The 27,388-nt window shown below is 34.9% G+C and overlaps 1 protein-coding gene across 2 annotated transcripts in view; it reads right to left on the bottom strand.

The window, feature by feature from the left end:
* The window catches only part of IL1RAPL1 (interleukin 1 receptor accessory protein like 1), a 1,348,418-nt gene that overhangs the window by 1,125,833 nt on the left and 195,197 nt on the right, over positions 1-27,388 (bottom strand). The gene's annotated exons all lie outside the window — the stretch shown is intronic.

Here is a 27,388-nt window from a genome sequence, read left to right as displayed (position 1 = left end):
TCTACATTTCATTATGTATCCTGTGCTTGGTATACCATGGTACAACTGGTTTAGAGATGTCTCTAAGCACATTATATATTACGTAGATTCTGCTAATAATCTGTCAGTGTTGTTCAGGGAGTTTACAACAACCTGTTGTTCTCTCAGCATGGTGGCTTCTAGACACTCTTCTCTTATCCATCATTTTGAAAGGTCTGATACATGGGTGACCCACTGCAAATAAACTGATATTGGGAGTTCATGATTACTGACTCAAAGGTTACAGGGTATGAAATCCAGTATCTAAGGTCTTAGAAGTGATAGAGTGGGAGGATATAAGGTCCTAAGAAACACTTGATTTTTTTCTATGTCTTCTTTACACAAATATCATTTATAATACGTTTCAAGAAACATCACTGAGCATATATAAAGAATGTTGATCCCTTTATAATCATTATAATACCAGATAAGAAGTTTTAAGTATCATGAGTTATCTGATTAAATTCTATATATGTGCAATTGAATAAATTTCTTTACATTATCTTAGGTTTAGATATGTAATACTTTACACTAGGCTTTATTATTGAATTATTATTAATAACATAATAGTTGAGACATACTTAACACTGAATATGTATCAGGTAATATGCTAAATGCCTTACTTGTATCACCAACAATTCTCTAAGTGATGTACTATTATTGCTCTTAATCCACGTATAAGAAAACTGGACTATGGAGTCTAAGTAGATTTTTTAAAGCCTCACAATTCATAATGGAGGAGAGGTTAAAATTTAGGTTTTCTTTTTCATTGAGAGCTCTAAGCTAATTTTGGAAAATATATTATTTGTCCTTAAGCTCACTAGCTTTTGTTCTGTTTTCTCTCATCCTTTAGCCCAACCACTGACTCCACCATTCCACAGTCACATTCTCCCTTCTGTCCTTCCTACCAAAACTTCTCATATAGAGCACCACTGTTTCAAGAACTATTTGTGTGTGATACAGGAAGCAACCATTTGGCCTCAATAATAAAGGTGTAATATTAGAATTCCAGTCATTGTTGAGTCCATGTAATAGGCTACAATGAAAGGTGAGCAAGACTTTCTTGGGGTTCATTAAATGACATCAAGTAGGTCACAACCTCAACAGGAGACAAACCTAATGCAATACATCACACTACTATTTATTTTATAGTGTTTTAGAAAACATCATTTCCAGCATTAGGAAAACCCTGGAGGATTAGATAAAAGATGGAATCTAAGGAGAAGGAAACTATAGCAGTCTGTTCCTGGCTTCATATATACTATGTTGGAAATTAACTCATAGACTTAAACATAAACTCACAAAGATGGAAAATCCAGTTGGAAAACTCCTATTCCCTTAATTTCAGGTATTTGGTTAAAATCCAGTCTTAAATAAACCTGAGTGAGATAAGGCAGGTCAGGATGGTGATTATGATCAGATCTATGGTTTATAAATAAAAGGATGGAAGTCAAGTCCTAAGAGCAAATCTTGCCAAAGGATCCTGGATATTAGATCAATCTTTAAGATATGGTCTACAAACACTGAGGACAGACTGCAAAGGCTAAGAGATGTGGGAAGACCGCAAAGTCTAATACATGCATCCAATCATTGGCATTGGCCAACAAAACAAAGAATCACAGCTAAAAATTATGGTGCATGAATCAGCTTTCAGATGTCTGAGACAGATGCAGACAGAAGTGCACATACAAAAGTCTGGTCCAGTATAAAGGATTCAGGATACAAACAAGACAAAAAGCAATGTCGAGGCTATAGACTGGGGCCTGACAACTGTGCCCATAGATCCAAGAAAGGCAACTGGTTTCAGTAACCAATGCCAGGGGGATAGTGTCTATCATTACAAAAATAGGACCGTGTAACTTCCTTGCTGGATTTGAGTAACTTTCATGGTTTGTGTGAAATACCATTTTGTGGCAGCCTTGCCCACTCCCAAAAAGCATATATGATCCTACAGTAATTGTGTATTTCTGTTGAAAGTCAGTACCTCAAAGAAGACCTTCTATGTAACAAAATATCACAAGTTCTCTATAGGATGTTTAAGTCCAGATCAAATAGACCTCTCTGTATATCCACAGGGAAAAGGTGGAGAAAAATTACTAGTCTGTACAACAAGAAAAAGCTAGATGAAGTGAAAATTAATGACTTTTTTTTTGGACCCGCTGGAATAATGAGAGGGCAAGGCAGACTACCATCCCAAATTCTAGAGAGACAGGCATATGGAAAGTCACAGTCAAGATATGTTTACTTGGAGCAGAAGCCATTAGGGCTAAAATTTGATAGGAATACTTCAAATGGCAATTCTGACAAGCTGATGGAGGCTGTTTGGACTAGAATAAAAGTGAGAGACTCCTTGAGGGCCAGAGCCTTGCATGGCCTCCCAAATTTTTATAGGCTTGATCTGCAATAACTCCCTAAGAATCCTAACAGTAAAAATCCAATAAAGGTCCTATTATGGCTTGAAAAGAGAAGAGGAAGAATAACCCCTAGGAAATAAACTCAGAACCTCTGTACAACAAAGGTCTACTTTCCAAGGAGAGCATTTTGTGAGCCTTATCTCCGCTGAAAGAAGGGCATTCTTCTACTCTAGCCTTCTCTAGAAATCCTTTGTCAAATAAGGGGAAAAAAATAAAACACAGCCAAGAAATAGAATGGAAGCACTGCAGCCAAGGAAGGCACTAGGGGGTAAGGGTGAGAGGGAAAGCTATGAACTAGAAAAACAATTATGAAGATCACATCCTAGAAAAATAGGCCCAATAGAAGAAGAGATTTAATCATAAGATTATGGTCCTCATAGCATACTCATACCTTACTACCACACCAACAAGGTCTGCATAATGACACAAGATTACAACTGGTAAGAGGTACAAAACCGACTTTCCCTGAAAATGAATACTTAGTGAAAACTAGACAACACAGAAAACAAAAACAAAGAGAGTGTAGGAATTTGGAGTCTTTGGCACCTACAGATAAAGCTAATACTACAACACACACCAACTACTACCCAAATTAACATAAATACTGATGTTAGAAAGCCTATTTACCTCAGTTACTAGTACCTGATACAACATTTCTTGCTTTCACCAAAAAGCTACAAGGCATGCCAAGAGGCAAGGGAAAAAATGTCTAAAAAGACAAAGCAGCAATTAGAACAGGACTCAGGACACAGACATTGGAATTACACATGAGGAATTTAAAATAACCATGATTAAAATGTTAAGGTATCTAAAGGAAAAAGTAAGCAAAAGCAAGAACATATGGGTAATGTAAGTACTGAGATATAAACTCTAAGAAATAATCAAATGGAAGCACTAGAAATAAAAAACACTAACATTAATGAAGTATGCCCTTAACAAATTCATCAGTAGGCTTGACAAAGCCAAGGAAAGACTCACTAAACTTGAAGACAGGTCCATCAAACTTCCTAAACTAAAATGCAAAGAGAAAAAAAAATATGAAACAAAAAGAACATTCAAGAACCAAAGGACAATTTCAAAATGGGTAACATGTAATTGAATTATCAGAAGGAAAGGATGGAGCAAAATAAATATCTGAGGCAATAATTACCATCAGTTATCCAAAACTAGTGACAGACATGAAATCATAGGTCCAAGAAGCTCACTGAATACCAAATAAATATCTAAAAAGCTACATCAGGTATATCATATTCAGACTGTAGAAAACCAAAGACAGAAAATCTTGAAAGAAGCCATAGTGTGTGTGTGTGTGGGGGGGAGCTACCTTATAGGAAAAGGACAAGAATTACAGAACACTTAATATTAAATACCATGGAAGTAAAAAGAGAGTAAAGTATTAAAGGAATAAAAAAAAATAAAACCCACCTATCTGCAATTCATTATCCAGTGAAATTATACTTGAAAACTAAATGAGAAATGAAATCTTTCCCTGACCAACAAAACCTGAGGTATTTAATTGCAGCAGACCTTCTCTGTAAGAATTATTAGAAAAAGTTTTTCAGGCATAACTAAAATAATATGGATCAGAAACCAGATTCTACATGAAAAAAACAAAGAGAAATATAGGAATAAAAGAAAAGAAATATAATTGATATGCTGAGAGAGGAGATAAAATGGAGCATATAAATGCTCAATTATAATGAGAAAAGGAAGAAAGAGGGAAAATGAAAAGAAACAGAACAAATGTAACACAAAAAGTTAGAAATATATGAATAATAATCCAACTTTTTCAAATATTACATTAAATGTGAATAGACAAAATGCAACAATTAAAAATAAAGATTGCAGAGTGGATTTATAAATAAGACAAGACACAAGTATACGTTGCCAATAAACAACCCACTTTAAACATAAAGAGTCACAGACTACAAGAATAACAATAATGATATACCAAGCTAACACTAATAAGGAGAATTCTACTTCTGGAATTACAGTGTAAGAAGCTCTGTATACTATTCCCTTGTAAAATAAGCAGAACTGTTGAAACTATTAAAGAAAATTTTAAGTATGTGAAAAGTGTCCTAAAGGAATATAGCAAAGAAACATCCTTTCAAAAAAAATACACTAAAACTGGGTAGAAACACTGAGTGTCAATGAGATTTGAACCATGACCTGCTCCATCGTTCCCACAACTCCCTCCTCCAGCTCAGCTAGAGAAAAGCTCCATCCCTGGTGAGTATTGCCAAAATAATTGTGCCCCCTCCCTACTCAGCTATCAAAGGTTACTGTATCTCACTGGGAAGAGCAGGCTGCCAGCATTTCTCATTCTTTCCAATTCCAAGATTAAGAGTCTAAACTGTTTGTCTGTACAACTGAGAAGTTGGGGTAATCCCTTCTTCTATGCATCCTCCCCTCATTAAACAGAAATCTATCCTAACTACAAGAGATTCAGAGCACAGGCAACCTGATCACTCTTGCTTCTGTTCTTTCATAGGACACAGATCCCACACTGAATGAGGCAAGGCAAGAAGATCAAAAACTATGGCTGCCCAGCACTAGTAAAGATGAATTTTTAAACTAACTTCTAAAAACTCAAATGTATTAATTTCAGATAACACAATCTTCCAAATGTGGTAAACATCGATAATATAGAATTACATTAATTAATGATAAAGGAGTCAATTTCTTAAGAACACATTGCAATCCTAACTATACAAGAGTGAAAAGCTGATAAAACTTAAAGGAAAAAGAAACAGTGTCAGAACATGAAAGACTGCTAACTCTGGGAAACAAATTAGGGGTGGTGGAAGGGGAGGTGGGCGGGGGGGTGGGGGTGACTGGGTGACGGGCACTGAGGTGGGCACTTGACGGGATGAGCACTGGGTGTTATTCTATATGTTGACAAATTGAACACTAATAAAAAATAAATTTATTAAAAAAATTAAAAAAAGAAACAGTGTCAGTAATAGATTGATCTGGATGATACTACTAATCATGTCAAGCCTCATTGACATTATAGAATATTCTATCCAACAACAGCAGAATACACATTTATCTCAAGCTCACATGGAACATTCACCAAGATAAACCACATTCTAGGCAATAAAACACACCTTAAGGAATTTTAAAAAATAGAAATCACTAAATTATCTCAGATAATAGCTGAATTAAACAGGAAATCAACAATGGAAAGATTGCTGGACCCAAATATTTCAAAATTTAAGAAAACACTTATAAATAATTCATGATCAAAAACAAAGTCTCAAAGAATCCTAAAATATTTTGAATTAAGTGAAAATGATAATAGAACTTATCAAAATTTGTAGGATGCAGTGAAAGCAGTGCTTAGAGGGATATTAATAGCACTACATGCATGTATTAAAAAGAAAGACCTGAAATCAATTAAAATGGACTTGGATTTTTTAAATGAAATTTACAATGAAGAAAAATGTCATCATTAATTTCATTGAAATTTACTGAATATCTTTCATATGACAGGTATTATTCTAGGTTCTGGGGAGATAAGAATGTGCAAGAAAGAAAAACCTCTCCTATAATCAAGCTGACATTTTAAAGGAGACAGGTGAACATTAAACCAGTAAATGAGTAAAGAAAATGCTTTCTGATGGCCATGAGTGTGTCAAGAAAGTAGAAATGGTTAATGTGACAAGTGCTGGGAAGAAGCAGTAACACTTGATATGACTAGGGTAATTGTGCCTGAGGATATGACATTCAACAGAGACTTTTATGACACTCTATGTATAGTATCACTCTTAAGTCTCTGTCTCAAACTGGTGAGTTGTTTTTTTTTTTTTTAATTTTAGGGAATATGTTTTTCTTTCACTTTTTCACATTCCATTTTATGAAGATATATCTATTTTATACGCTGAGGCTTATATACTTAATTATATTCACTTACAGGAAAAATTTAAAAGCAGGCCCTTCTATATTTGCCTAAGCAAATACAAACACGTACCATATTAAGTAACAGAAAAATGCTTTTATAAAGAGAAAAAAATTACTAGTATGAGAGCAGTCTGTATTTTAACAACTTGAAATTTGACATTTTAATTACAACAAGCAAAAAAAAAGTCAAGACATATTAAAAATCTTTTATAGTCAAAAGTAGAAAATGGTAAGGATCCAAAAATACATAGTTAAGTTTGCCCAAAATTACATCCTTTGCCAGACCCAAACGGTTGATACTTTAAATTTATTAGAGAACGATGCCATGGCAAATCATTATCAGTATATTAAAAAGAAAGGTTAATTAAGAAAGACCAAAAAAAGCAAGGTTGAAGTATGTTATTTTGAAATTCAACTGGGTGCTTGCCTAAACAATCTGTACAGAATAGGTTGTTTAATTTTGTAGAGACAAACTAATAAACACTAAATAGGTGGACACTCAAGTAGGTTCTTTATATATGACTTCTGTGCAATAGTGGCATTGTTGCCGATCAACAATTACTTTTTATTCTGGCATCCTGCAGAATGAGTAATGCACAAAGATTGGTCTCTAACCCACAGATAAGACCTCTCTTCATACCACATATAATTCTCCTAAACAGTTCATACAAGGGAACCACATTATCTCTGATGGTCTGACCTAACAGGCCACATAACCAGCTGAACAACTTTAAGTACATTATTTCACCTCTTGTAAGAGAGTAATATCACATGACCTCTGACATTCTAGGCTTCAACATTGTTTTATACTATATTTTTGCTTCTTCTTTTAGCTTGTGTTCATCTTAAGCGTCACCTGTCTCAGCCTCCGTTTTTACAGTGAGATGTCTGATATCCACTGCATTTGGTATATATGTAGGTCTGAACATATTCCTAATCATATTCCTCATCTATAGGCTTAGTTTGTTTGTAATAACTATATCCAATTCCATTTCTGTAAATTCATCTCAACTCATGTAGCCAAGCCATGTCTTGCTTTTCTATCCTGTCATCCTTCCTTTATCTGACCGTTTAGGTCTATGTGGACTCCTAATTCCTAGGTTGCATCTTTCCACAGCCATCTAAACCCTGATTCTAGCAATCTTCAGATTGAGGATATTGACAAAATATTCTACTAAAAATGAGTAAGATTCCGTGAAAAATGAGTAAGATTCTAACCAGCATTACTATGTATTTTCTATTTCCCTGTTAGAAAAATTAATGCTTTATATACAACTTGTCAAAGGGGCACATTATTCATTACAATAAGCCATACCTTGTCTATGAGCATTATAATAATATTGGCAACCTTATTATTAACCAGAACATACCATATTCTGGTCTTATATTTTATTTGCACCTTGATACTAAACGGTACTTGCATACAATTTGCTGAATTAAACTGAGACAGGGTTATCAGATTTTTTTAAGTTGAAATAGTTAAACCTCTACCAAACACCATTTTAAATCACAATGTGTCAGCATTGTATGCTTACCTGGATATTATTTAAGCTCTAAACCTAAATAAAACAAGTTTATTTGGGCTTGAAGAAGTTGTAATTTTTGTTTATTAGCTACACTTATGAAAAAGGATGGTGATTAACTTCATAGTCTGAACATTTCTAACTTATGAGATCTGACCAGCTGACAGGAAATTTTTTTTTTCAAATGGCCATCTGTACCTATCAGAAATTTCACATCTAATTTCATTAGATCCAGGTGGCAGGAATAATTAACACAGCTCTTCATTACATAAGAGATCTAATAGGACAGTGGAAATGAGGAATATGGGTTTGTGAAATAAATTTCAATCAATTTGATGTTAACTAGTTTTTTTTTTTCCTAAAATAGTTTGAACTCCATGCTTCTATTCTCTTCACTTTTCCTTTTGGCCTACATATTCACCTGATAATATCTAGTAGCATCAATCTCCACAAGTATGTTACCAATAGTAGATGACTTTAAACTTGCTGCAGTCTAACAGCAACACTGAATAAGACAAGACTTCAAGGCTGGCTCCCTTGGCCTCTATGTAGCCAAATGATCACTACTTTTTCTCATGTTTTTTCCTTGCTAATAGTTGTATAAATGTCCAAACCCAATGATAGTATTCTTTCTTCATCTTATATCACTTTTCAGATCTATTCAATACATTTGATTTCATGTTCTTGAATCACTCTGAACTCCCATGAAATCTCTCAATTTTTTTTTTCCTACTCTCACTTTTCTTGCACCTCAGTTCCCTTTGCCAGGTCCTGAAATGTTGAAGCATCCCAGGGCTTCACAATCTCCATTTTTTGTAACTAGTAACACTCAGCTTGAATGATCTAATGCAGGCAAGTGGTTTTAAAGACCAATTAATGCCAGCGACTCCTTCCACTTAGATATTCCATCTTGACCTGTCCACTGAGTTGTCTAAGGACTTCTTGAAAATTCCATGTAAATACTGAATGGGCATCTCAAATTTAACATGTCTAAAACAGTAATCGCTCCCTCCCCAGTTGGCCCCACCTCAGTAAATAGTCCTACAATGAACTCAGTTGTTCCCAAAACTCAGAAGCCATCCATAGTTCCTTATATATTACATATTCCTCATACAATCCTCATCTGTGACACCCAGTCTGTCATCAAGTCCTATTTGGTTCTCATTCCCAACTGTCACCCAAGCCAGTCTTTTTCTCTCCATCTTTCATTTAAATCTAGCAATCACCCTCTGTTGCTAGGATGAATTCAATAGCTTCTTATTCCACAACCAAATCGATCTTTAGAAATGTGAATCAGATCGCATGATTCTTCCATTTACTAAATTCCAGTGGCTTCACATTAGACTGAGAATAAAATGCAAGTTCCAAATCATGACCTAGAGGGTTACAGCTAATTCTCCAACATTTCCTTCCACTCCACCCCTCCAATCATTGCTCTACAGCCTTTGAAACTGTTTGATTCATTGTATGAATGCTGGTAACTATCAGCCAGCCGTAATGACCTTCTTTTTATTTCGTATATGTGTCGTGTCTGCTCCTGCTACATTTCTTTGGCATTCACTATTCCTTTTGCATAGAATAAGCTTTTGTCACATTCTTCTACTAATGGGTACTTTATTTGTAGTCAAATTTCAACACAAATGATAACTCCTCAAAGAGACTTCTGACCACTTTGAAATAGCTAGCTTTGCCAATAACTATACTACCTTGTGTTATTTTATTCAGAGCATCAAGTATTATGAGAGATATCTTGTTTACTTAAGCCCACAAAGTTGTACTCTGCATGAGAAAAGCACCTATTATTTTATTCACAGTGCCTAGAATATTAGCTGGCTCATAGCAGACAATACAAAACATATGTTGAATAGGTATTAGGTGAAAAATAATTATTACATCTTCTACTTCATGAAGAAAAGAACTATATCATATTTTAGTAATCCTCCAGCCTGTTCCATTCAACAAACAAGCCAAATGATCACTATAAAGGCAAACAGCCTTAAGACTCTAAGAAAAGTTCATACAACCTGACAGAAAATAGATCTGCTCTTTTCATTTGCGCACTTCAAAATATTTCCTTCAAAAAATACTTCTTTAAAATTGTTATCTCTGTAATGACTTAGGCTATTCAAGAGCAAAATAATGCCAACTAAAAAGCATTCTACTCATGGATTCCCTGACGCTGGGAAAAAAAAAAAAACAACAATAGTGGAGATATAAATAGTCTCCTCCTTCCACAAACAGTAATTGCAAAAGATAATATAACCTCTTTTTTGGCTACAAAGTGGGGCACAAATATAAAAGATCTCATATTCATATGCTTCCAATATACATCAATTTTTTTCAGAAATATTTAACTTTTTCTTACTAAAAGCTAACTTACTAACCCTTTCAAGTATATAAATATATAACTTTATGACCATATAAGTAATATTTAAATTACCTATAGAAAACAGAATATGCACTTACGTTTATATACATGGGAAACCAGATTCTCACTAACTCTTCATGTATTAATGCAAGTTCACTTCTGTGTTTTATGTTTCAATTCCCAGAGATATATGCATCTAAGTTAAATGAGTTTGAATAGAAGTTTTAATAGTTTGTCACTGAACATTAATTTACAGATGGTGTGACTTAACCACATGGCAACATGAACCAAGTGCTCCCATTTAAAAAATAATCTCAAAAAGCATCTAGATGGTTTCCTTATTTCAAAACATCTGGCCATAACATTGATTTTCCTAGTGTTGAACTTTTTCTCAAGGTTTCCTCACAAGAGAAATATGTGTGATTTAAGCCATATTATCCACTGGCATTTTCAATCCTTCTCTTCTTAATTCCTACCTCTTTATACTGTGAGTAAAACTGGTTTGCTTTTGTAACAAAACTGCATAATAGCAAAGTATGGCACCAGGTACAGTTGGGAGAAGGTGGAAAACTCTATTCTATCCTCACATTACTAGATATTCTGCCTCATAAAGTTGCCCTACCTTGTACTCCCAGGTGCCTCCTTTTTGGTACTTTTCTCCTCCCTTCTCTTTAATGAAGAATTATCCTCTGGTTGTCGAGCTTCACCCAAAGATTTGTAGAGAAGATAATCTGACACAAGACAGCTTTCCAGAAAACTTTCCAATTACATCCAAAAGGTGTCAATATAATTCCATTTTCCCATTGTAAGGTAAATATTATAAGCTACAAATCAAATGTAGGATTATATGAGAACTAATGGCATGCATCTGTAAAGGTTAAATCTTCTTCCTCAATTGTACTGAGCCTGACTTCTTCAAATTAGGATGGTATGAAGTCTGTACTAGTTTCCAAGTTTCAGAGAAGTCTTATCTTTGAAGTTAGGAAGAAACATTTGAAGAAGCATAAACAACATAAAACTAAGACCAAAGAATGTAATCAAAAATTAAAATAAATGCACAAATGAAACTCATTATATGCAAGTTTCTATGTGAGGCATCAATTAAGACAAGCATATGTTTTTGTCTAATTCAGAATATGTCAACAGTATAATCATTCAGGTGGTGATCATATGAAGGAAAATGGGATAAATACTATTCTCTACTACTAGCCATATTTCAGAACACAAACATACTGAAACAGAATTAAGTCTCAAATGCAGGTAAAGTACAAGGGAATACAAGGTCATCAATAGTTTACCAATTCCTTATTAAATAAGAAAGATGGATCATTATGCAGAATTTGAAAAGACTATATATATAAACCGAAAGTCTGAACCCTATCTCTGGAGAATAAGTTAAAGTTGAGAAAAAAACCCTTAAATAAAAATACTAAGTACAAAAAGGAAGAGTTGACCAAACAAAAACCTCCAAACATAAACAAACAAAAAGAATCAAAAGAAGAAAAATTATTCTTGTACAACCCCATGCATGCTGCAGAATGAGACTCTCTCCAATTAGCTTCTGTAGATTGTCTCATCTCAGACAATTAGAGCTAGTTGCACAAAAATTGTCTCATTCAGAACATGCTTTGAGAGGGTTTACAAGATCCCAATGGAGCTTCCAAACTTGCTTTGTGTTCCTAATTGAAAACTTAGAAGGTAATAACCTCCCCTCAATTCATAGAAAGCCGGAAACCCTAGGATACAAAGCAGTTTCCAAAGAAATTTAAAATAAAATCATGTATCATTAAAAATTGAACAAAACAAACTAAGCACGTCCCCCAAAGAAGCAAAAACATGCCTTTGAAACAAACAGTAAGTCACCACTGTTCATTGCAGAGAAGCATGTCAGTTACAGAGTGGCAGAATGAATGTGCAAATTGCCAAATTGAACTAATTCATGTTCTGAATTAAAATAAAACACCCTCAATGTTGTAGGCCACTTCTATTCACCAGCATTCCTAGGGTTTGCTGTGATCTGTCTTAGGAGACATGGAAGCACTGAGCAGCTGCTTTGGCTCATGCCCCACTCCTGGCAGGCACCCTTCCATGCAGGATTCATTTTGTGTGTATAGTCCTCCTTCATGGAATGACCTATGTATGCATACATGTGGCAAAAACTCCATGGATAAGAAGGAGGGAAAAGCTGCACAATTCCCATTACAATGAAATAACTTTAAAAGCTGCCCTTGTGAGCAAAAGAAGAAATGCCACCTCAAGATCCACTCCCTAGGATAGCTTCAGTGTGTCTGGCTTCAGTTATTACCATTCCAGCTGGGAATTATATACAATAACCACGGATGGTCAGATCTCTCTGACAGCTAAAGGTAAAATTTAATTCTCCCTTTCCAGAGAAGTGTAAACTCCAACAAACTATTCATTTCATGTAAGTTAAATTCATTCATTTGCTCACTAAACAATTGATTGCAGAAGGCTACGTGCAAGACCTTGGGTGGGGGGTTTGTAAAAAGTATGAAGTTAAACTATAAAGAGATCGTTCTTCAAGGAACTTCCGATATTGGGGGAGGAGTTACGACATGCACATAAATCGCCATGGGAAAATACAATGTTGTGATGAGATTCATCAACATGCTTAAATCCAGCAATCAAATACAAATATGTATTGAGCACTAATTACACAATGACTCTTTCAAGCACAGTGATTCTAAAAGACATATACATAAACACATGTAAGATATTTTTACACTCAATGAGCCTCTACTATTTAGTTGGGTAAATAAAACACAGATGTTAAAATATGCAGCAATCACATATCCTAATCATTTCTGAACTCTCAGCACCTGGCACATAGTGATTGCTTGATAAATGTGTTAACTGTATACACACACATACGTATGTATGTGGATGTATGTGTGTATATGGGTGAATGTATGCATACATGTCATACTGTTTTCTTTTAAAAGCCTGACACCTTTAAAAATATCCCTATGTTCTTTTGAGGTAGTTCACTGAAATTGATACAATCCTCCGTTACAAGCACATATGACAGAAGAAACTTGAAACTCTCAGGAGTATATACTGACTTTAGGAAGATGCTCTGTGTAAGAGATCTATTATGAAAGGGATTTAGCTCCAAAACCCAGACTTTTATGTCAGATGTGCAGTGGGCAGGTCTAAAGCCAAACAGCAAAAGACAGATCATATTGAAGCCTAAAAATGTATCTTCCCAGGAAGAATGCAGACTAGAAATGCAACATTAGCTATTAATTCTCAATAGAACTTTAATAAAAGTGACTAGAATCAACTTCTACCTCTTCCTCTCTCCACATATACACTTAGCCACTAATTTTTATCAATTCTTTACTATACTAGCAATCAAATCTGTACCTTCCTTTCTGTTTCTTAATGCTACTGCCTCTTGCTGGGTCGAAGGGTAGCTCTATTTTTAACTCTTTAAGGAACCTCCACACAGTTTTCCAGAGTGGCTGTACCAGTTCATATTCCCACCAACAGTGCAAGAGGGTTCCCTTTCTCCACATCCTCTCCAACATTTGTTGTCTCCCGTCTTGTTAACTTTCCCCATTCTCACTGGTGTGAGGTGGTATCTCATTGTGGTTTTGATTTGTATTTCCCTGATGGCCAATGATGCGGAGCATTATCTCATGTGCTTGTTGGCCATGTGTATGTCTTCCTCTGTGAAATTTCTGTTCATGTCTTTTGCCCATTTCATGACTGGAATTTTTGTTTCTTTCCTGTTGAGTTTAGTAAGTTCTTTATAGATCTTGGAAACTAGCCCTTTATCTGATAGGTCATTTGCAAATATCTTCTCCCATTCTGTAGGTTGTCTTTTAGTTTTGTTGACTGTTTCTTTTGCTGTGCAGAAGCATTTACCCCAAAGATTCAGATGTAGTGAAAGACCGTGACACCTGCACCCCAATGTTTATAGCAGCAATGTCCACAATAGCCAAACTGTGGAAGAAGCCTCGGTGTCCACCGACAGATGAATGGATAAAGAAGATGTGGTCTATGTATACAATGGAATATTACTCAGCCATTAGAAATGACAAATACCCACCATTTGCTTCAACGTGGACAGAACTGGAGGGTATTATGCTGAGTGAAGGAAATCAATCAGAGAAGGACAAACATTATATGGTTTCATTCATTAGGGGAATGTAAAAAATAGTGAAAGGGATTAAAGGGAAGGGGGAAGAAATGTGTGGGAAATATCAGAAAGGGAGACAGAACGTAAAGACTGCTAACTCTGGGAAACGAACTAGGGGTGGTGGAAGGGGAGGAGGGCGGGGGATGGGAGTGAATGGGTGACGGGCACTGGGGGTTATTCTGTATGTTAGTAAATTGAACACCAATAAAAAATAAATTAAAAAAATAAAATAAAGGGAAAAGGAGAGAAAATGAGTGGGAAAAATGAGAAAGGACGACAAAACATGAGAGACTCCTAACTTTGAGAAACAAACAAGGGGTAGTGGAAGGGGAGGTGGGTGGGGGGAGGGGGTGACTGGGATGACGGGCACTGAGGGGGGCACTTGACGGGGTGAGCACTGGGTGTTATACTATATGCTGGCAAATCGAACTCCAATAAAAAATATACAAAAAAATGCTACTGCCTCAATTCATAACTTTCTGGACTGTTGGGCTCATTTTCCATCATCTGGTCTCAGAGCTCTTTCCAATCTACCTGAACAGGCTATCCTACTAAACGCCAGCTTAAATTCCTTCAGCTGTTCCAAAATGATATTCCTGTTTTTTTCTCATGTCATACAAAGCCCTTTGTGATACAGCTGCTATCTTTTCCCTCCTTTTCTCCAGACATACTCCCTCTTTTCATCCATGCTGTATGTGTATTCCAGCCACATAAACTCTCACGTAAAAATTACTCTAATGTACATCTGTGATAGACAGAATGCCTACTCAAAGATTTCCACATCCTAATGCCCAGCATCTGTGAATATGTTACCTTATACAGCAAATGTAATCCTGCAGATGTAATTAAAAATCTTGAGATGAGGAGATTATCCTAGATTATTTGTCTGGACTCTACCTATAATCCAAAGAATCCTTATGACAGAGAAGCAGGAGAGTCAGAATCAGGGAAGGAGATGTGACAATAGAAGTAGAAGTGAGAGAGTTTGAAAGGTGATGTGTCACAAGATTTGAGTTTAGAAAGGAGCCACAAACCAAGGAATGCAGATGGCTTCTAGAAGCTGGAGCAAGCAAGGAAAGAGATTCTCCCCCTGGAGGCTCCTGAAAAAATGCAGCGCTGCTGACACCTTGATTTTAGGACTTCTGACCTCCAGCACTGTAAGATAATAAACATGTGTTGTTTTAAATCACAAAGTTTGTGGTAATTTTCACAGTGGCAATGGGAACTGATACACTACATTTCTATATCTCATATCACTGATTTCTTTTGCAATATCTTTAACAAGAGAGACAGTATAGAGTTGACTGTTCATCTTTTTTTAATCCCCCAGAGAATCCAGTCCAAATATTTGTTTATAGTATGCTCTTTGTGAACGTATTTGCTAAATATGAAAGAGTAACTAGAATGGACTAGTAAATATGAAAGAACAGTGTCTTTAATATCACCAATTCCAAAGTTATTATAGATACATGGGTTTTATAAGGTATAAAAGCAGGCAGCTACCAAAACTACAAGTTCCTATGTTTCCAAAATAATAATCACCAAAGCTATGGAGAAATTGTATAAACAATTTCCAGAATAAAATTCATGGATATGGAAAACAAAGAATGAAGTGATAAAACCTAATAATGATAAATACTTTCACCTTGTTTCTTTTACTAAAATTCCCTATAATTTGGTTTTTAAAATAAGAAATCCAAAAGTCAATGGTGGGTATTTGCCGTTTCTAATGGCTGAATAATATTCCATTGTATACATAAACCACATCTTCTTTATCCATTCAACTTTCGATGGAATACCCACCATTTGCTTCGACATGGATGGAACTGGAGGGTATTATGCTGAGTGAAGTAAGTCAATCGGAGGACAAACATTATATGGTCTCATTCATTTGGGGGAATATAAATAATAGTGAAAGGGAAAAAGGGTAAAGGAGAGAAAATGAGTGAAAATATCAGCGAGGGTGACAGAGCATGAGAGACTCCTAACTGGGAAATGAACAAGGGGTAGTGGAAGGGGAGGTGGGCGGGGGGTGGGGGTGACTGGGTGGCGGGCACTGAGGTGGGCACTAGACGGGATGAGCACTGGGTGTTATTCTGTATATTGGCAAATTGAACACCAATAAAAAATAAATTTATTATTTAAAAAAAAAAGAAATCCAAAAGTCAAATATCTAAACATTTCAACCTCTTTTATACCCGGGCCTAACTAATGTCAATGTTATTGACCACATACTACAGTAGGAATTCAATACGTATTCATTAACAATTGTATACAGAACCTATTACCTTTGTCCATTGGAAAATGAAGGAGTTTCCATGTGACATTAGGTCTTAAATGCATAAATCCCTAAAAGAAACAAATGAATACAGCTATATGCATTATATATAAGTATTCCTAACCAGAGAGAGTTGGAAATTATCTTCAAAGTTAGAAAGATTGAAAAAGATAGAAAGATTGTTTTGTATGTTAGTATTTGTGTATGTGTAATATATTCCTTTTATTTGAAAAGATATTTGTAACAGCTAAGGTCCTTTGGAAAGTTTTTTTAAAAGATGAAACATAAAAATAAACAAACAAACAAACAAATAATGAAACATGGCCAACCAGGAATTTCCTTTCAACTTTGACTTCATACTTTTCAGATACACAGATAAGAGCAATTGCTTTTAAAGGAAATTTTGCTTAGTGACTAGTACTTTACATTTATTAGCTTGACTATACTCAGGACCCTCCCAAGCTCATATTCCATGCCCAGTTCTCTAGGAAATCAGAAAAATCTAAACAGTTTAGCACAGAGCCATCCTCCCATTTTCTTCATTTCCATATTTCTACCAGTAGCTCTTACTTATATTAGTGATCAACTGAAAAATCTTTCTTGACTTTTTCCCCTTTTATTACCTGAATCATTACAATGACAAGATCTTGACAGCAGCAACATATTACAAGATGGAGTTTTAAAAATACTTTATAATATGAACATACTTGTGTATATAACTTGAACTCTGACAATATAGGACTACATATTGACATGATTATATATTGGTAAAAATACAATGTTTTTATCTGCCTTTAAAAAAACAAACTCAATGAAAATTTCTACTATAAAAAATACCCAGGAAAGATCAGAACTCTATACATTTTTTTTCAAACCTACAGCAATATAATTGGAGAAAATAAAGACTTGGGAAACTTAAAATCAATTAAAATAACATCTGAACATAATTCATTAGAAGTTTTCTCTTCATGTTTATTTCCTCCTTTTTGTTTATTCCTCTATTTTCACCAACTCTGAAAAGCCACCAGATGGCAATGGAGAGTCCAACCAATTACTTTATAGAACATGTTTATAGGAAAAATTGGAAGGATCTTCAAGTTGAAATTGTCCTTTTTTTCTGATATCAAAATGTATTGAAGAAAAAATGTGAATTCATCAAAGTATGGAAAATAATTTTCCTTTATCATTCATAACATGCTTATGTCATATGTGGAATAAAAACTAAATGGAACATGCTTTTAGTAATCAAAGTAAAATGCCAACAGAACTTTACTGAAATCCAGGTAGCAATACTAATTGGAAAATATTTTAGTACAGTTAATAAAATATAAATGATAATTGAATAGTGTTTAGGATACCCAAAAAAGGCTTACAGACACTTTTTAAAGAAATGTTTTTTTTATTTTATTAAAGATTTTGTTTATTTATTCATAAGAGGTCCAGAGAGAGAGAGGCAGAGACATAGAGAGAGAAGCAGGCTCTATGTAGGGAGCCTGATGTGGGACTCGATCCCGGGATTCCAGGATCATGCCCTGGGCCGAAGGCAGGCACTAAACCACTGAGCCATCCAGGGATCCCCTAAAGAAATGTTTATATATAACCTCAGATTTTAAAACATGTCAAAGTTATCCTATTTCATTGCATTAAGGCAACATTTTCCATGCAAGGCAGCACGTTAGATATTTTAGGAGACTACAACTCTACAAAAACCTGCCATAAATAAGCAAAAATAGGTTAAAACACAGTTTAGCACTGTGAACCACCAAGTCTAATTTCACTTAGATACATCACTACCTACAAGGAAAATTACATATCTTTGTTTTCAGCACTGTAACTATATACCATGTGCTTTTAAAACTAAAAAAAAATTAAAATTGTCTTAATTGAGGTTTTTTTTTTAAAGATTTTTTATTTATTCATGAGAGACATATTGAGAGAGAGAGGCAGAGACAAAGGCAGAGGAGGAAGCAGGCTCCATTCAGGGAGCCCGATGTGGAACTCGATCCCAGAACTCCAGGATCACACTCTGAGCCAAAGGCAGTTGCTCAATCACTGAGCCACCCAGGCGTCTCAATTGAGTTTTGTTTTAAACAGATATTCTCTGGGGATCCCTGGGTGGCTCAGCAGTTTACTGCCTGCCTTTGGCCCAGGGTGTGATCCTGGAGTCCTGGGATCAAGTCCCACATGGGGTTCCCTGAATGGAGCCTGCTTCTCCCTCTGCCTGTGTCTCTGCTTCTCTCTCTGTGTCTCTCATGAATAAACAAATAAAATCTTTAAAAAAAATAAACAAACAGATAACCTCCACTCTGCAGTGTTAGGACAAACTATGTAGCATAAAATTAAATGTAACCAGGGAGTATTCTGGCTATAAACTCTGGTCATCTAAATCTGTTTGATCAATTTGTAAATATGAACAATATGTTACAGAAGAAAAGGTGTCATTTTATGTACTAAGTATGTACTGAAGGTGTTCAATAAATGCTTGTGAAATGAACAAGAGTATAAACTTCGATTTCTAGTGATGATGATGTAGCTCAAATTTTTTCATTTATGAAAAAGGAAACCGAGGTCTGAAAGGTTCAGGGACTTGTCCCAATCAAAAAATTGCATTGAAATACAAGTTTCTTAATTTCCAATTCTGTAAGTCTCATAAAACTCACCAGAACAATCTGAACTACTTCTGGAAAAATAACTCAGAGCATGTGTTTTTAGTGACAATCAGTGTAGGAAAAAAGTTGACATGTCAGTATCAGTTATCTGTCGAAATGCCTGCCAATTTATGATAGTCAACATAAGGATTATTCGTTAACCATTTTGATAATCTTATAAGCCACCTTTCCCATTTGTTTGTATGAAATAAGGTAATGGAAGTTGAATCAGTATTACCCTACCTTCAGGAGATTAGTCTAGGCAAACATTTCCAACCTAAGTAAAAGAATTTCTGGTTGGAGAAATGTTATCCTTTCTATAGTACTATTTTCTATTATGGATGACCAAGAGCTCTACACTTGTTTTACTTAAATAAAAAAGATAATAAAATAATTTCTAAGAGTTAAACAAACTTAATAAAATAAACAGCCCTTATAATATACTGATTTTGTATTATTTATATATATAACCTGACAATAACTTTCAGATCTCAAGATCATCCTGGATTATTGAAGCAGACCCTAAATCTAGTGACAAATATCCTTATAAGAGAAAGGCAAAGGGAGGTTAGAGATATAGAGGAGAAGGTCATGTGAAGACATGGGCAGAGAGATTAGAACTATGCAGATACAAATCAAGGAACACCTGAAGCCACCAGAAGCTAGAAGAGACAAGGAAGTTTTCTCCCACAGAGCCTTCAGAGGTAATGTGGCCTTGCTGACACCTTGATTTTGGATTTCTAGCCTCCAGAACTGTGAGAGAATAGATTTCTATTGTTTTAAGTCACTCAGCTTGTGGTAATTAGTTATGACAGCCATAGGAAACTGGTGTAACTCCAGACCAATAAATTCATCAGCTCAATATTTTCAGTGATTGTCATAGCTCCTATGTTCCAAACTGAACTCATTCCATCGCCTCTCCCTGCAAAAAAAGTCCCTCTTCCTAATTGGTGATATCATCAATATGACTGATTTTCAAATGATTTCATAATCTATCTCCAAACATTCACTTGACCACATTTACTTTTCTCCAGAAACATGTTCTCAGTCCCTTTGACTGCTTTTCAGGCCCTTAATGTAACTCAGTATGATTTTTTTTTTGAGTCCCCGACTGATTACACTGGAATCCCAATATAGTCTTTCCTACATGGAGTATTATCTGTTCAAAAACAGATCTGACCATGTCTTGGATGTGTGACCCTTTATAGCTTGACTCTTTGCGTGTCTTGTCTTTTCTGTAAAGGCCACTTTACTGATAGCTTGGTACAAACACTTGTACAGCACTATTGCATATCTATCAAGGAATTTCCTCTTCATCATGTATAGAAGACACTACAATGAATACATCTCTCAAATCTGAGGCTCAACCTGACAGACCAAAATGACTACTAAAGGGATTTGCAAAGTAACTAAATATCTCAGCCAAAACTTTGTTCTACAAAATAAAATCCAAAATCCCCTGGCAAGAGACAAGAAACTAGTCATATTCTATGCTCAATCAATTTTTGGGCTTCATATTAATCAGAAAGACTTTCCTACTGTTTTATTTAAATAAATGGTCCTTTCAAGTTTCTGTTCTTTGGAAGCTTTTAATATAATGGATGATATCTAATCCTATGACAGAATTATTTTCTCTACCTTTATTTTTTCAAACATCCATCTAATCATTAAACTCAATGGGTTCTAACTTTAAAGTTGCTCTCTCTTCTTTCCTGTTCTCATTGCTGTTACTTTGAGTCAGGAAACCATTTTCGTGTCAGGCAGTTTTGGTTGAAAGTAGTACAGACTCCTTTGGGATATCACAAAAAAAGGAGGGATATTTTTGAGAGCACATTTGCAGGGTGCAGAAGAAAATTAAAAGTTATCAAGATCCAAAGCATCAGAAGAGTCTTTCTTAGCCTTCTTTCCTGTCTCCCTTCCTCTTTCTCTGCCCTGTTTTCTTTTCCCTTTTCTTTTTTTCCCCCAATTCCACTTCTCTTTCTTCATAGAACACAGATCACATGGTTCCCCTTTAGGAAAAAAAATTTCAACTTCCCCCATTCCTATCCAGCTCCTGACTGACCACCCATTCTCTAACCTCTAGTCCAAATGCAATAATAAATTTGTTTGACTAAATGAGGTAATTATCAGTCACCATAGACAGAAAAATCCACTCACCTCCCCAAAGATATCCACATCAAAACCCCTGGAACAAGTGACTTTGTTATAGGAGATGGCAAAAGGGATTTTGCAGATCTGGTTAAATTAAGGATCTAGAGATGGGGAGATTTTCCTGGAACTCTCTATGCAGTTCCAATGTAATTGTAAGGGCCCTTATAAGGGAAAGAGGAAGGTGGGAAAATTAGAGCCAGAGAAAAAGATGTGACGTCATAAGTAGAGGTTGGAATGATGTGGGACCATGAGCCAGAAAATGTATGTAGCCAATGAACACATGACACCATACTGAAGCAAATTTTCTAGAGGCTGCACAAAGAACACAGTCCTGCCAATGTATTTCAGACATCTGACCTCCACTATTCTGAGATGATAAATTTGTGTTGCTTTAAGCCACTGAATTTTTTGCTTATTTGTGAAAGCATCAATAGAATACTAACACAAAAGTGTCCTGAATTTCTGAGCACTTATGGATCATCTTCAAGCCTACAGTAGACTCACCATGGATTAGGGGCTCACTTGCTGGCCTACCAATGGTCACCTCCGTTCTGTCTCTAGAATGAACATCAATTTCTTAACATGACTTAAAATGCTCACCATCGACTGGCTCCTCACTTCTGCCCCTACTCCTCACTTCTCCCTTTAAATACATAGAAGGATAGATCTTTTATTATCCTTTGATACACTGACGCACTGATGTATTTTTTTAACTTGGAGTATTCCTCTTCCATTTAAATCCTTTTCAACCTGCAATACTTATCCATATTGACTTTTATCTTCTCCATATAAATTCACCATGAACCAGGCATCAGTCTCCACAAATGACATTAATCTACACCAACTCTATATAAAATTGCACTGACAACCAAAGGTGAACAAATTTATGGTGGAGTTTTTAGGTATATCAGATGATTAGTAAACAAATATACTGGATAATTTTATCGGGGTTAAGTTACATTTGTTCATTAAACAGTCGAATTCAAGACATTATTTCAAATGAATACTAAAATTACTCTAGATCTAATTTCAGAATTTATTTTAAAAACAAGATCAATAGAAGAGGGGATTTTTTCCAAGAAAAAATGTGTTTTTTTCCTCCAAAAATTAAAGAAACAAAGCCTCAGAAGTTTGGTCTTATAAGCTATTCCAAAGTAAAAATTGGAGAAATGCTTCATACTTTTTGACATATTTGGCAAACTGGGAATAAACACATGGTAACATAATAAAAGGCAGATGCTGGGGGACTAGGTTGTCTCTTAATCATGTGGCATTAAGCTCACTGACTTTCTGGAATGCCCATGAGAGCTGATGCATATAAATCACACTGGCATGAGATGGAAACACCCCACCAAACTTTCTCACTCCTGTTCAGTTAAATCTCAATTTCTTTACACACTAGCATAATTTATTTCACTTAAGGAAATGAAGATCCAGAAATAACAAATACAAAATTTAGAACCTAAACTGTATATTTGGTGATTTTAACTACCATTATCTTGTATAAATTATTTGGACTTAGAATTACAAGTCAATGAAAACTTAAGAGACTTCCTCTTACTGTCAGAAAGAACTGCATCTAAATCATTTTACACAAACAGGTGTCCACTGTCAGGTTCTAGAATGAAGAGAAGATAAACTCCCTGTGGTAAACCTTTTACTTTCTAATAGCTGGCTGCCTTAAGTAGCTCTTACACATCTTAAATACTTTCTAGAATAAGATGTACTTTTTGGTTTGTAGTAATATAGCCACTGACTATTCTCTATATGCTCTAGTAATTGTGAATACTTTTTTCCTATACTGAAGTCAGTTGCTTATTTATTGTTTGTCAGTAAATATGAACTACACCCTTTACATGGTGGTCTATATTAAGCAGCATCATTAAAACCAGAATGTCTGCATAATGACAATACTTCTTTAAAGCAGCACTAAATGTAGTAAAATTCCAATACAGTAATATTTAAAGAATTATTTTCTTTCCCTTCTAAAGAAGATTTCGAACTGCACTTCAAGCTCATGAAGACACTCATCATTCACAAAGGTTCACTGTCTTTATATAAACCCTTATCATGTCTTAGACATTACTTATTCTGAGTTTTTATCTTGCACTTCAATGATCTCATATTATATAGTATACTAATTTCTATTTAAGAAAATATTTTCCTAAATGTTTATTTCATTTACCTTTATTTGTCTAATACTTGTAGCATCCTCACTGATATAACCCAGCCTGAACATTAAAGTCACTCATTCATACATTCATGTCCTCGTTATTGCATGAAGACATTTTATTGAATCCAGACTTTGAAAAACATATCAGATGTGGCACTGTGGAGGTTATAAGCATATATAAATCATGGTACTTGCACTTATCATCTTACATTTTAGAGATGGGAATAAGAGCAAAGAGAAACAAACAACAGGTCTGGATCCCTTTCTATTCCCAAATCTTTATATCCATGTCCCTCCGGCTTCATTTATATTCCGCAACCCCAACTCTTGGGCCAAATCACAACTCACACTTTAGTTCCCAAAATATACCATACCCATACCTTGGTAACAGTCCTTCAATAGTTTATATTGTGTACCTGCCCCTGAATCATATTCCAAATCCTTTTAGTCACAGAAAATAAAAAATAGTTAATAGCCATTATTAACAGAGACATTCTACACTCTTGAAATAACCTTAAGACATAGTATTTCGTGGACTTTAACCCTTCAAATAAAGTAGTAACAATATTTTTGTAGTTAAAAAAGTTCTACAAAGATACAGTAGGAATATTCAAAATCGGTTCTTTTGTTTGCAAATACACTAATATAAAAAAGGACAGAGGGGTGGAAGGAGGGAGGGAAAGATGAAGGGAAAAGAGAAAGCAAAGAGAAGGCAGCAAAGAAATGGAAAGGAGTTAAGATAGCTTCTCCCACTATCTGTGTTAAGATCTGGCCAGATGAAAGTTTGTTGTTTGATTTTTGAATATTAAGTGTGCAATTTAGGAATAATGTTACTTTACCCATATACTTTAGTACCTGACACTCATTTCAGCTGATGCCTATTACCATGGCACCTTTGTTGAGAGAAGCAGATATGTAGCTTACTGAAGAGCATCATTACTGATCTCCATAGATCAAGTAGAAGAGGAATGCACTTGGCATCTTCTCCTTAAAAGATTAATGGCTCAGTCTTCACATCCAGCCCAATTTATAAAACCTGAGGCACCAAGGCCAGGGAATAAAAATCAATTTTTGATGTTTGATCTCACACATTAACCAAGAGGGCTACTTATCCTTGTTCTTTCTTATCATTTAATTCCTTTTTTATTTTTAATTTTATAAATCTTTTTGAAAATTCAGTAAACATTTTTTAAAATGCAATGCTTTTCATGTGTCTTTTGCTAGAATATTATTTTTAACTCACTGTGACTAAAAAACCAGAGCTAGATATTTTAATAACCAAGAGCATATTAAATATTATTATAATCATATACAATCAGTTGTAATGTTGAATTTTGTATGTCACATTACTTGTATATAGCATTAACTTTAGATAAACACATACGGTCATTCCATAAAAATGTAGAAGTAGGTATTTGTTTCTCATTAACAGAACTAATTTGAAAGCAATAGGAGGTCTTCATAAACAAGCTGGAGATTTAATATTTTTATCACATTGCCTTATACTCCTATTGCTACGAATTTAATGAACAAATTAAATATAATGAAGTTATGTCATCATAACATCCTTGGTTAAAATATTAAAAATTGAGTTTTATGATGTTTTGGTTTAAATATCACTTTGGGTATACATATAACAACCAAGGATTGAATCTGATCTCTCAGGTCATGTTCTAAAGTTTTGCATGCATTTATATTGAAGGCCTTTGATATCAGTGGAAGCTTCTAAAGTATATGGGTAAAGTAACATTATTCCTAAATCGCACACTTAATATTCAAAAATCAAAAAAGCAAACTTTCATCCAGCTGGATCTTAACACAAATAGTGGGAGAAGCTATCTTAACTCACATTACACAGGAAAAAAATCAAACCTGCCACTTAATCTCAGTATCTGCCTTATTTATCACTTTTACATTATGATACAGAAAACGCATTTGGCTTAGAGGTATTAAGTAGCTATGTGACAACTATATCTGTAAACAGGAGAACAAGGTCTCAGAACTTCTGCCAAGCAGAGCAGCATTTTATTACCACACTCCTAAAATAATTATATCATTAAAATAAAAATTGATTTTGAGACAGGTCATTGACTTTTCTCATATCTCTGGAGCAGAAGGAGTTATGAATTTTCCAACTGTCCCACATTTCTAGCTCTTCTCCCACACTACTCAAACAAATAAAGTAAATCCCAAATTAATAAAAGTTTTCCCCTAAAATTAGAATTTATATAGCATGGATCTGTCACCACTATTTGATGGTGGAAAAAAAAGTCACATTTGCACTTCAATACATCAATCTTAAATCTGACATACACAAAAAGAACTGAAAAAAATTTTATGTCACCAAGTATAATCACCAGAGAAAATTGTTTTTAAGATTCAATAAATATTTCTATTTTGAATAGTTTCACTTTGTTACAATACTTATATAGTTAAGTGTTTCTCTTTTATGTGGTCAGTATCTCAAAGATCCATGTTAAGTACTTGTTCCCCCTGTACCTACTGGAACTCCCATAGGTATGCTCAACTTCCTGTGAAAGCGGCAGACAAAGAAATCAAAATATCTGCCATTTGCCAGAAATTCACCCAGATTATGAAAGCCACTACATCATAATCCTGGCTCTAGGCTTTTCTCCATTAACAAATGGCCACCAAAAGGAACATGTGAAATAATGAGTCAACAGAGAAATACTATTTTTTCATATTGTCTACAACCACATCAATGACAGATACAACAGCTGTACAATAACCAAAAAGTTCTAGAACCAAGAGGCTCAGGAAAATTCCTTTAACTCCCAACCCTGCATCATCCCCTTGTCCATGCACAAATACCCCTCAAGTCCTCCTCAGACTTTCATCCAAGGGAAGGGGGAAGCTCATGAGGGCAAACTTATTCTCTACTTCCCTGGCATGTGACCTTTTTCATTAGATAATCAATATGAGTTGGAAGCCTCTTAACCTAAAGGACTGAGAATGGTTGCACTAGCCACATCTATACCATTTCATCCCCTCCTTTCTGAATTCAAAAAATACTTTTGTTTAACCAATTCTTGATCATCACAACACCTTGCAATAGCTTCAAAAATTCTGTAACCCTACATAAAATGTGAGCATGGCAAGGCTTTGCATTATCAGTCATTTATTAGACAAAATACAACTCCATACTGGTAACAGTATTTATCAATTGCCTCATACATTTCACTCACTCCAAATGTCAACTGAAAATGATGACGTCTTATAACACAAAATTTTCTGTAAATTTCAACATTATTCTATTTAGCAGCTCCTTTCCTATTACATTCTACTTCACCTCTATATTTTCTCCTAACACATTAGGATGCTTCCCCATAATATTTTATTAACTCTAGTGCTTTCTTTAAATATCTACAAAATAATCCAGCAAATCAGCTGAAGTACAACCCTCAAAAGAATCTGCCCTAAGCACAGCTAATACTGAAATGTTAACAGTAAAGTTAACATGAAAATAAATCACAATATTTCCATGAAAAAGTTAAAACGACACCTTTAAAAAAGAATGTTGAAAATCACACTACAAAATGAAAACTATAAGCTTTTGGGATTGGTCCATTCAATTTCATAATAATTGATGCTATAAACCACATTTTTTTCAACGTATTCCCACCTTTCTAATTCTCTGTATGCTCCATTCATTTAAAAATATGTCTGCAATACTTCCACAAGGTGAGCCCCCATTAATTCTCAATCTCTCCAGAAATGGCACAG

Source organism: Canis lupus, chromosome X (genome assembly GCF_011100685.1).
Source record: "Canis lupus familiaris isolate Mischka breed German Shepherd chromosome X, alternate assembly UU_Cfam_GSD_1.0, whole genome shotgun sequence".
Taxonomy (NCBI): Eukaryota; Metazoa; Chordata; class Mammalia; order Carnivora; family Canidae; genus Canis; species Canis lupus.
This window is presented reverse-complemented; position numbering and strand designations above follow the sequence as displayed.